Source organism: Miniopterus schreibersii, assembly GCF_964146895.1.
Source record: "Miniopterus schreibersii genome assembly, chromosome: 22".
Lineage (NCBI taxonomy): Eukaryota > Metazoa > Chordata > Mammalia > Chiroptera > Miniopteridae > Miniopterus > Miniopterus schreibersii.
The window spans coordinates 15,206,097-15,217,697 of NC_138124.1; the positions used below are offsets into that span (position 1 = coordinate 15,206,097).

At 48.9% G+C, this 11,601-nt stretch overlaps 1 long non-coding RNA gene across 4 annotated transcripts; it reads right to left on the bottom strand.

Moving 5' to 3' along the window:
* Window positions 1-3,200: 3,200 nt before the first annotated feature.
* Window positions 3,201-11,474, bottom strand: LOC308550544. 4 transcript variants are annotated; one of them, XR_013997918.1, is made up of 5 exons: window positions 11,255-11,474; window positions 9,719-9,974; window positions 8,580-8,658; window positions 6,147-6,287; window positions 3,201-4,217 (listed from the first exon to the last, which is right to left on the bottom strand). It is a non-coding gene; the product is annotated as an uncharacterized lncRNA (long non-coding RNA). The 4 variants fall into 4 exon arrangements; XR_013997921.1 differs by having other exon boundaries at window positions 3,221-3,398; XR_013997919.1 differs by having other exon boundaries at window positions 3,207-6,287.
* Between the last annotated feature and the right edge of the window lie 127 nt (window positions 11,475-11,601).

Here is an 11,601-nt window from a genome sequence, read left to right on the forward strand (position 1 = left end):
GGGGCAGAGGAAACCGCCCTGCGCGAGTCGGGGGCGCGGCGGGGGCGGGGCGGGATCGGGACGCCCCTTCCTCCCCGACCTCGACCCGCGGCGCCTGCACGGGAGCCTTCGCCCGCCCACCCGGGCCGCGATGTCCCGCAGACGGCCTCGGCTCCGACCGCTGGAGCCCTGCGGGGCACCCCGGGCGGGAGGGGCCGCAGCCGGCCTCCTGCTATTATTATTATTTCCCTCTTCTCCAAAATAACTGTCTCCAGCTTGGGGGGAGGGGGGAACGGGACGAGGCCCTTCCTACTTAACCTTCTTACCTCCAGCATCTTATAATGCAAAAAAATTAAAAAATAAAAAATTGCGCAGTGAGTGTCTTTATGACAGTAGCCAAGTTCGGGTGCAAGACTCTTAGACCAGAGACACGCACAGAAATCGGAGAAAGGACCTTCCAGGAGCGGACTCGGGCCGGCCCCGCGCTGCAGAGGAGGAAGCGCCCTGCCAGGCCCGGGTCAGAAAAGGGGGTGAGCCCGGCCGGGGTGGCTCAGCGGCTTAGCGTGGGATCCAGGCGATCGGGGTTCGATTCCCGGTCAGGGCACAGGCCCGGGTTGCGGGCTCATCCCCAGTCGGGGGCGTGCAGGGGGCAGCCGATCAATGACTCTCATCATTGATGTTTCTGTCTATCCCTCTCCTTTCCTTTCTATGAAATCAATAAAGATATATTTAAAAAAAAAAAAAAAGAAAGAAATGGGGTGAGGTGCGGGGAGGCAGCTGGGACCCAGGCTTCCTTGCTGGGAGCTCACAGGCTTGAGCACAGGAGGGCTGAGCAAGAAATAACTGGAGCAGAAAGAATGCCCTGGGGAGGAATAGGACCCAGGGGCTAATGCAAACTGGGTAGGTCCGGAGAGGCCTTGCTGAGGTTTCCCTGCAGAGCCGGGAGGAAACGGTGCCCCTGATAAACATAATTCAGATATTTTGGACGGGCGATCCCAGACTAGATAAAAGATATATAAAGCATAAGGAATTAAATTTTCCCAGTGTGGGACTCTGACGTGCTCTTTTCTCTGCCCGCCGGACCACCGACCTTCCCGTAAAGTCTTTTGGGCTCCACGGGTCACAGTGGCATGCCTGGTGTTTTCCTTCACACACAGCCTGCTGGCCTGCCTACGGGAGGTCAGACCCACCTGGCTCTGAGTAAGTCAGACCCACCTGGCTCTGAGTCACAGATCGATCACTCACTAGCTGTTGTAATCTTGGGCCAATCGGCGAACTTTTTTTTTTAATCAGTTTTCTGGTATGCAAAGTGGGAATAAAAAATAATTTATACCATTTGAAGATTAAACAAGCTAGTACACGTTAGTCCCGCTGTTGGCAGAATGAATGACAAACGGTTCCGTGCACACTCAATGTTGGTTCCTGAGAACAAGACGTGGGTTCAAACTGGCGTCCCAAGGAGCAGGGCTAAGGACGCCTGTCGCCATGGCTGCGCCCTAGGTAATCGTTTCTGTACAAATTAAGGGTGTCTACCGCCGGAAGCAAAGTGGACTCCATTTCTCAAAACGCTACTCAAAATAACCACGATCTCGCCAGTTTCTCCTTGTGCTCAGGAATGAAGGAAGCGGTGGGTGGAAGGAGAAGGTCCCCTTATGACCCTGCTGGGAAAGGAAGTGGCCCAGATATGCCAGGACAGGCCACCCTGGAAGCTTAGTTCTCTGTCTTCTGGCGCCACCTCCCCAAAGGGTCTATCTATCTGGGTTTGCTGGGAGGACCCACCCACCCAGCCTCCCCAAGGTCAGATCAGGGGCTAAAGAGATGGGGCCTTGTGCCTACCAACCCATCGGAGACCGCGTTTGTTTTTTTTAATGCAGCAGCTCTGTATAACACGGGGTGTCAGGAAGAAACACCATTCCCCAAAACGAAGGGTGCCTTCCACGCATTGGGATTACTGGTCACTCCAGTCTCCCTGGAAGGTTTTTGGAGGGCTCTCTTTAAACAGTCCTGGCCAGCTGCGGGGAGGAAGCACCAGCCGTCTGGGTTGGTTCGGTGTGTAGTGTGCTGGGGGTGGGAGTTACCAGTTTCCTGTTTGGCCGTTCTGATTTAGCTGAAGGAAGAAAGGGGCCTTGCTGCCTGTTTTATAAGTTCTTAGAGAGGCGAGAGCGGGGCTGTGGATCTGGGGGTCCCGTGGGTGAAGGGCTGGGAGTAGAGGCAACCTTGGCCTCTCCCCTGAAACCGGGGTTTCCACCTCCTGTCACTGGGGACTTGCCTTTTGGGCTTTTGCGTCTTATAGCTTAACGACAGGGGCCCGGCTCCTCTGGAGAGCTGAAGGGATCCTATGGGAATCACTGCAGGAAACGTGGCTCCCATGAATCTGGGTGTGAAAGTAACATTCTCTTCACTCAGACACATTCCAAGATACGATCCTTAGCAATCACTTATATAGGCAGTCAAGGAATGAAAACATTTACCTACTGGACATCTGTAATACATCCAACAATACAGGTAAAACAAAACAAAACAAAACATCTACCTAAAGGCTACTTATGGAACGTCAATCGTGCTCAATTTTGTGAATCTAGTAAGGCATCAAGGCCTGACATAATCTGAAAAGGGAGTGATCACTGTAGGAGAGATTCTTGCTTTTATAAAAACAGCTCGTTAACCCATTCAGAGTCTCTATGACTAGTAAACGTGAACTAAACTGGTGAGGGAATATTTTTTTTGGGGGGGGGGGGGAGTGCTTCCTGTGCTGGGCCTTTCCAGATCTGTCAACATCCTGCCCTCCAGCTCTGGAGAATACACATCGGCCTTACCTCTCACCCTGGGGGCCCCAACAGCACCGCTTCCAGTTCCGCCAAAGGCTTCCGGGCCTTCCCTGCAGCTGCTCTTTCTGCCGCGAGCATTTCCCAGTCCTCCGGTCTCCCTCTTCTTAGCTGTTCTTTATTCAACCTTCATTCTCTTCTCCACCCCCTAAGGCTTCCCTTACCTCCCGAGATACTGAAATTACTCTTCCAGGTAGCCTCTCAGCACCTCGTCCTGCCCCAATCACACTTGCTACATTTTATTGTAATTATATGTCTCCTCTTTGGCTAAATTGCAGGGTTCACGTGCCAGGGAATGCACCTGAAAGCTAGCCCTAGGCACAGTCCCTGACCCTTGGTCGATGTTCAGTCACTGTCGCTAAGAGAAACAGAGAAAAGAGAAAGAAAACAGAAAATACAGGCAAAACGCTTTAATGTCAAAATGTTAAGTATGGTTTTCTCCAAGCCTATGCTGCCCGACACAGAAGCCACTAGCCACGTGGGCCACTGAGCCCTTGACATGGGGCTAGTCCGGATGGAGACGTGCTACGGAACACACCCCACATCTTGAAGATTTGGTAGGGAAAAAAGGGATCGTTGTAAACGACATCGGTCCTGTTGATTACAAGTTGAAACGGTAACACTTTGATATACCGAGTTCAAGAAAACATAAAATATATTACATTTAATTTCACCTGTTCCTTTTCTCTGTTTTCAGTATGGCTACTAGATAACTTAACACTGTTTTTGTGGGCATGCAGAGGTTAATTTGCAAGCTCGGCACGTGGCTCTCTCCTTTCTGCTCAGATCTGGTATTTCGGTCTTTCCCTGGTCAACCGGATGGTGCCCTTGAACCCTGGCACTTTCTCCACTGCCTTTGGTGTGATCTCTGGGGGCACAACAGGGCCTGCCCCCTGTATCCTGATCTCGGGTCCTGTTTGCCCAGTTGCTCGCCAGGGCTCTCAGTTTCTGCCTCGGGCCCTGGCCTGCGACCTGACAGTAACACTACCCAGTTTCCGGTGGCCTATGGTTTGGTTTTGGTTTTCTCTGTGTTTGTTGCAGTTGGGAGTTTGGCAGAAAGAGGTGAGGTCTGTTCTTTATGCAGAGATTTTTAAGTCGCCTACGGGAAAGTACTAATAGAGGAGAAACACATCACAGGATGCCCCCCGTTGATCACTGTAATAAACAGCTTGTTAACAAGTGCTGTCTTCTCCTTCATCCTTTCGAGTTAAGGGGAGATTGATTTTCCCATCAAGCAACTGTTTGGGTAGAGGGTTGGGTGAACCAACTGGCCACACAAGTGTCCTGAGTCTTCAGCTGTAACTTTCTTGGCCTTGTTCCAGGCAGTTCTGTCACTACATAAAGGTCAGGTCGGCTCAGTTCTCTGGCCAGAGTTTTCTTCTATGTAAAGTGACACTTTCCCAATCACGCCAACTTCATATATGTTTTTGTTGATTTCAGAGAGAGGAAGGGAGAGGGGGAGAGGGAGAGAAACATCCATGATGAGAGTCACCGATCGGCTGCCTCCTGCTCACCCCCTGCTGGGGATCGAGGAGCCCGCAACCGGGCTTGTGCCCTGACCGGGAATCGAACCCTGACCTCCTGGTTCATAGGTCGATGCTCTACCACTGAGCCACACTGGCCTGGCTAGATCTCCTGACTTTTAGAGAAGAAAGAAATACATGGGCTTATGTCTATTTTTCTGAAAGAAGGTATCATTTTCTTGAGTTTTTCAGAGGAGCCTGTGTCCAAAAAAGGTAACTCCTCGATTTGTCCATTTTTCTGTCTTCGGTTTCATTGTCATCAGCCTCCTCCCCGTTACAGCCTGTATGTGGCCACTAGGTGACTAGGCTGTATATGTTTTATTTGAATTCTGTTAACTGGTAAAAATGTAGGGACAAATACCTTCCCTCCACCTAAAAAAGCCCTGGCTGCCTCCCTGGCTCACTACATCCAGGATAAAAACCAAGCCCTTTGCCCAACAGCAGACACTGTCAGTAACCGAGCCCCCGCACATCTGACCAGGACTGCGGCCCATCCCCTCCTCTGTTCCGGTCAAACGCGTCTTCTTATAGTTTCAAAACATCTGTTCTAACCCACCCTCCGGCAGTTCACTCAGTAGTGGAACGGATCGCGTGCCTGACCTGGGCCAGGCGCTGAGAACCCGAGGATGAGTAAAACCCAGTTCTTACCCTCGAGAAACTATCAGTCAAAATCCCCCAAATACGGGATGACAAGCTATTCACGGCAGGGACTCCTGCGTGGAGGTAGGATGGAGCTCAGAGTAGAGGAGGAAGCTTCCGCTAAGTCAAACGCGTCCATACGCTCTACATGTTTCTTTTATGACAAGCAGGCAGTTTTGTAACCAGGAAAAGAGTCACGATGATCGTGAATTCAGTCCTGACCACCCGAGTTCCAAGAGGAACGGACCGTAACTGTCAAAGAATTAGCCAAACTGATGGGGAAAGGCAAACCGACCAATAGAAAAAAATGGGCCAGAGCTATGAAAAGACATTTCCCAGGAGATAAGACATTTACGGTCAATAAACATATGAGGACATGTGCATCCTCATTAATCATCAAGGTCACACTGAGGCCACACGGGATTCCATCTGATATCTGAGTGGTGAAAATGAAGAAACCTGACAATACCAAGTGTTGGCAGGAATGCGGACAATGGGACCTCACAGACAATGTTGCTGGAACTGTAAGTTAGTAAAAATTTACATCCCTGCCACTTTGGTGAACAGTCTGGAATTATCTTGTAGACTTGGAAGCTCCCTTAGCCTCTGCCCCAGCAGCTCTACCCCAAAGTAAACACGTCAGAGAGGTTCTTGTCCTTGTGCACCAGTGGGTGTTACGAGAAGATTTTTAGTAGCACGCTGGCAATAGCAAAACCCTGCAACACCCAGATGTTCATTCTCAGGAAATTGGTTGTGTTACACGGGGTTTCCTGAAAGCAGAGACCGGGACAAGAACTTGGGTACTGGTTGTTTATTTGGGAAGTGACCTCAGGAGGCAGGAGTGACGGAGCAAGCGAGGCAGGGGAGGGGGAAAAGTTCACGGAGGGGCGTGATTCTGTGGAGACCCGAGAGGTGTACAAAAGGCCTCCCGGAATTGTCCATCTAAAGGATAGGAGCCCGGGGCATTTATCCCGTGGCTCGCATCTCCCATTGGTTGAGGGTTAAAAATATTCTGGCCCTTGTCTCAGCCTGAGATAACAATCTTTCCTGTCCTTTTACCTCCTCCTACCTGCTCTCTACTATCTCCACTTTGTATCTCTAGAAACCCTGGTTTTCCAGGTGCCCTTAAGGTCCTGGCCATGTGCTTAGACAGTTCTCACATTGTTACAGGATCACATACCTGCTAGATAATTCTGCTTTGTTCCTCCAGGTCCACTCTCCACCCTTCTCCAGGGCTGACCTTGCAGGACAGCATCATCTGGGCTCACTTACCCTTAAGTCTTCCTCTTGGAGTCAGCCACTGGGAGGTACCACAGGAGATCTGAGGGCGAGAGAGAGAGAGAGAGAGAGAGAGAGAGAGAGAGAGAGAGAGAGAGGGAGGGAGGGAGGGCTGTATTTCTCTAAGCTGCTGTTGGCCCTCTCTCCTCTTGAACGATTTCTCTGAGCACTAGTTTCATCTCTTTGCCCCTTCGGGACTATGGTTGTTAATAGCTTTTCTGCAGACGCTAGCCTCAGGGTGCTTCGCTATCCCTTGTTGGTGTCCCTCACCCCTGCTCACAACTTCGTTTTTTTTGTTTGTTTGTTTTTAAATATATCTTTATTGATTTCAGAAAGAGGAAAGGAGAGGGAGGGAGAGAGACAGAAACATCAATGATGAGAGAGTCATTGATCAAGCCCTCAACCTGGGCATGTGCCCTGACCGGGACTCGAACCCCGACCGCCTGGATCCTAGGTTGATGCTCAACCGCTGAGCCACGCCCAGCCGGGCCCTGCTCACAACTTTGTATGCTGTCCATTCATTCACTCTCTTCAGTTACACATTTTGAGCCAGCCATCTGTGTACTTTGATGCTGATCTTGGCTGATACAAAAGCAAAAAGGCAGATTGTATCATTTTTTTTTTAGATGGAGATATGAATCACAAAATTCACTCTTTTAAAGTGTGGGATTCGGTGGTTTTTAGTCAAGTTGAGCAAACTGTATCTTTTGTTCATTTAATATGTAATTAAATGTTTTCCAAGTTACCCGTTGTCTGAGTACTCAATGGCAAGTTATACAGTGTTGCACATCGTAAATTAGTTAGCCATTCACACCTTTCAAACTTTTGTTATCACAAAAAAAGCTGTTGTAAACATGCTGCATGTGGCAATTCTCTTCTGGGGAGGATTATTTCTCAAGGGAAAGTTTTTAGGAGTGATATTAATGAGTCAAAAGGGAGTTATACCTCTATTAAGGCTCTTCAGAAGTATTCTCATATTGCTCTTTTTTTAAAAAAATAATTAATTAAAAAAATTTACTAACTTTTTTTGTTGAGAGCAAGATTTGTTGTTCCACTTATTTATGCATTCATTAGCTGATTCTTTTTTTTTTTTTTTAAATATACCTTTATTGATTTCAGAGAGAGGAAAGGAGAGGGAGAGAGAGAGAGAAACATCAATGATGAGAGAGTCATTGATCAAGCCCACAACCCCGGGCATGTGCCCTGACCGGGAATTGAACCCTGATCGCCTGGATCCTAGGTCAACGCTCAACCGCTGAGCCACGCCCGGCTGGGCTCATTAGCTGATTCTCATATGTGCCCTGACCGGGGACCAAACCGACTCTCGTCAGGCATCTAACTCAACTTGCAGGAAGATGCGCGTGGGTTTTGCAGAGAGGAACCACCTCTCCAAAGCGCTCTCCAAGCTGGCCGTGGGTGATGGGCAGTATGTTAATTCGCAGGGAATGGGAAGTGTTGATTCCAGAGAGTCCATTATAAGGAGAACCGTTAATGCTCATAGGGTAGTATGACCGACTCTATGTGTGTATATTTTAACATTCTTCCATGGTTTATCCATTTTATAAAGGTTGGTTGATACTCAGGACAGTGCCAGGCACCAGGCTAGGCCCCGAAGGTGCATCGCTTACTGAGGAGGAAACTGATAGGCAAACAGGATGAACAGGCTGGATGGAGGGGAAAGTATATTGAGGAACAAATCCCTTTGCCTTCTCTGTACCCTCAAAATCACTGCCCTTTCATTCCCATTTACCTAAAAATGGCTTTAAATGGCTTAGGATTGGTATGGCTATCAAAGAAGTTCAAATGGTAATACCACCTACTATATTATTAGCAAAATATGTAAACCTTAGGTGTCTTTCCAGTGCTAATGAGATGATGCAATCGGTCCATTCAGAGAAAGCTGTGGCATGCGAATTGATATAATCCTTTTAAAAGGAAAAGTCAGCCCTTGCCCGGTAAGCTCGGTTGATTAGAGCGTCATCTCCTCACTCGTCCAGATTTCCAGGACAGGCAAACATGGCAAACCTAAGATCACAGTCCGTGTGGCTGTTCAAATGAGAACTGCAAACATAGCAGGGAACAGTCTAGTCTCTTTTCAACGTGCTTTAAGGCATTTTGTAACCCCACAGTGGGTCATAAGATCAATGTAGTAGGTCCTGGCCAGTATTTAAAAAGAAATAAAGATAATAAAGTTGGAAACATCAGCATGTAAATAAGTGTATATATGTCAAAACAAAAATGTACATTTTAAGCCTTAGCTGGTTTGGCTCAGTGGTTAGAGTGCTGGCCCGCGGACTGAAGGGTCTCGGGTTCGATTCCAGTCACAGGCACATACCTCAGTTGCAGGCTTGATCCCCACCCCGGTCACGTTGCCGTTTCTCTCTTTCTGTCCCTCCTCCTTCTTTCCACTCTCTCTGAAAAAAATCAATGGAAAAATATACCCACTTTAAGCACACGTGGTTTATTGTATATCAACTATACCTCAATAAAGCAGTAAAAACCCTCAAATATCCTTCTTAAAATAATGATAGACTTGAAATAGAAAAAAAAACACACACAACAGCATGCATTGCATAAAGTAAGGGTAATATTTCAGCAAACTTCTTTCTCAGAGGTGTGTGTATCTGTGCGCATGCGTGTGGACATTCTGGATTAAGAATTAAAATGTATTTCTTCTTATGAGGGTGGGGGGCACAGTTAAAAAAGCTTGTGGAGAATATTATCTAGCTATAAGAAAGGAAATTCTGCCATTTTCAACAACATGGATGGTCTTGAGGGCGTTGTGCTAAGTGAAATAAGTCAGACAGAGAAAGGCGAATACCGTATGATCTCACTTGCATGTGGACTCTTAATGGAAAGTTGTAAAAAAAAAAAAAAAAGTTTGCAAAGCACTGGTTTCAGGCACATATTTCTTCTTCCTCTCAGTTTTGTTCTTTGCTAATTTGCTCAGAAACTGCTGCCTTTTGAATGAAACTTGTAATTAACAACCAGAAGGGCCAATCCTCACTCTGTAAACAGCTGGGATGCAAAAAACAGCTGCTCCTACCTCATTGCTTTGAGTCAATCAAATGTCCAAATATCATTACCATAGAAGGGCTGAGGGCTAGAACCCCAAGAAGATTTACTTTAAAATTTACCTACATGTAGATCCAGAGACATAGAAGCATGGAACAGACTGAGGAATCTCAGAGGGAAGGCCGGGGTGGGTGGGTAGGTGGGTGGGGAGAGATTAAACAAAGTACTTATGTGCGTAACCCGTGGACACAGACAGTAGTGTGGGGAAGGCCTGGAGGGGTATGGACGTGGGATGGAGGGGATCAGTGGGGGGAAAAGGGGGACATATGTAATACTTTCAACAATAAAGATAAATTAAAAAATAAAAAATTCAAGACTAAATGTCTTCAGAGAATAAGAAAAAATGGAACATGATTAATTGATTAGTAAAAAAAAAAAAAAAAAAAGAAATTTACCCACATGGTTCAAGGTCCAGCGGTTCTTCGCAGCCAGCCAATGACGAAGGGGTCAGGTTAGCCTTCAGAACCAGGGCCCTGGCTCACCTTCCCAGACCGACGTCCTGGTGTTCCCACAACACTCCTTCCGTTTCTCATCCCGGGTCCTCGACCGCACTGTTCCTTCGGTGTCCTCAACGAGCCTGACTCTGCCTGCCACAGTCCCATCCATCCTTCAGAGATCCATTTGCAATTTCCTTGCTGGGTTCTCCAAGGTCCTTCTGTTAAATTCCATAAATATCTTTTAAAGACATACCTTTCTTAAAGGTACTTTAATGATATACTTGAGAATACCATTTTTAGTGTGGAGAAGGCCTGGGGGAGCGAGGGGGGGAACAATGGGGTGCAGGGTGGAGGGGATCAATGGGGGGAAAAGAGGGCACTTGTAATGCTTTCAACAAAAAGATAAATTATATATGCAGAAAGAATACCATTTTTCCCTGACATTAAGAGAAACATTCATGTACCATAAAAATAAGAAAATACAGAAGTCTCAGAAGAAAGAAAAAAAAAATCCCATTTTTTTATGCGCGATACATAGATGTATGTTTATATGTTACAAGCTGGCGTAGTGTCATCTTAGTCTGTTTCTTCAACGGGACTTTTAACGGCTACAAATGACCTATAATTTACTTAACAATCCCATCATGTCGGGCACGTCCCTTGTTTTCCACAATGGCACTGTATTTGGGGGGGGTGCATATGGGGTATATCAAGACTGTAATGACAAATTTCCCGAAAGAGCCTGATTATTTTTTTTGGAAATAGAACATTGGGGTCAGAGATAATTAGGAGAAATGTAAGTCCCCCCCACACACACACACTCCCCACCTCCTAGGGATCTTTAGGAATATTTTAGATAAGCTGGTTTCCCACTTTAAGTGGAATAGAGGTTTGAACCAATTGCACTTGTTTAAAGGACAGTTACCCCAGAGGCCTGTGGATGACCTGGGGGGCGGGGTGTCACCTGGGCAGCTGACCCAAAGACACATGCAGGGGGCAGTGTGCAGGCCTCCCCCCTGCAGGTCTGTCTGTCTGTCTATATTTATGATCCTTTAACTCTCTAACTGTGCCTTTTCCCACCCCCATCTCTGGCACCATTCATTGAACTATCCTATCCCCCCCCCTCTTTTTTAAAATTATTTAAAAAATTGATTTTCAGAGAGAGGAAGGGAGAGGGAGGGACAGAGTAGCATCAGTTTTGAGAGTCAAGGATGGACTGCCTTCTGCGCGCCCCCTGCTGGGGATCTCACGCCCTGCCCGGGAATCGAACCGGCGACCTTGGGGCGCAGGGGGGCGACACCCAACGCACCGAGCCCCCCTCCCCGCTCCTGACCTGAGAGCGCCTCAGACCGAAACGGAACAGAACACAGGCCCGCTTATTATTATTATTATTGCTATTTTTTTCTCTCTCTCTCTCGCCTCCAAACTTCTGGGCAGCGTCACCCCAGTTCCCGCCGTCACGGCTTCGGCGGCGCGCACTCCGTCCCCAGGTGCTCACCTCGGCCGCTCCGTCCCGCAGGCCGACGGGCGTCTCTTCCCCGCTCGGGCTCCAGGTGCGCGGGGCCCCGCCCCGCCCGGGCCCCGCTCCCAGGACTGACGCGTCCCGGGGCGCCCCTGGGGGGCCCCGCGGTGACCGCGCGCCCCGCGCCTCCAGGCCCTCGGGGGCCCCGCTTCCTGTGCCCCGGCGGCGTCCGGGCGTCAGGCGCGCGCGGGGCGAGGCCGAGGCGCAGGGCCCCCTAGCGGGCGACCGCGCCCCCGAGGCCCCCGAGGCCGGCCCGGCGGGCGCCGCACAGGACGCGGCCCGGGTCGCGGGGTGCGGGCCGTGCGGTGCTCGCGGGGCGCCGG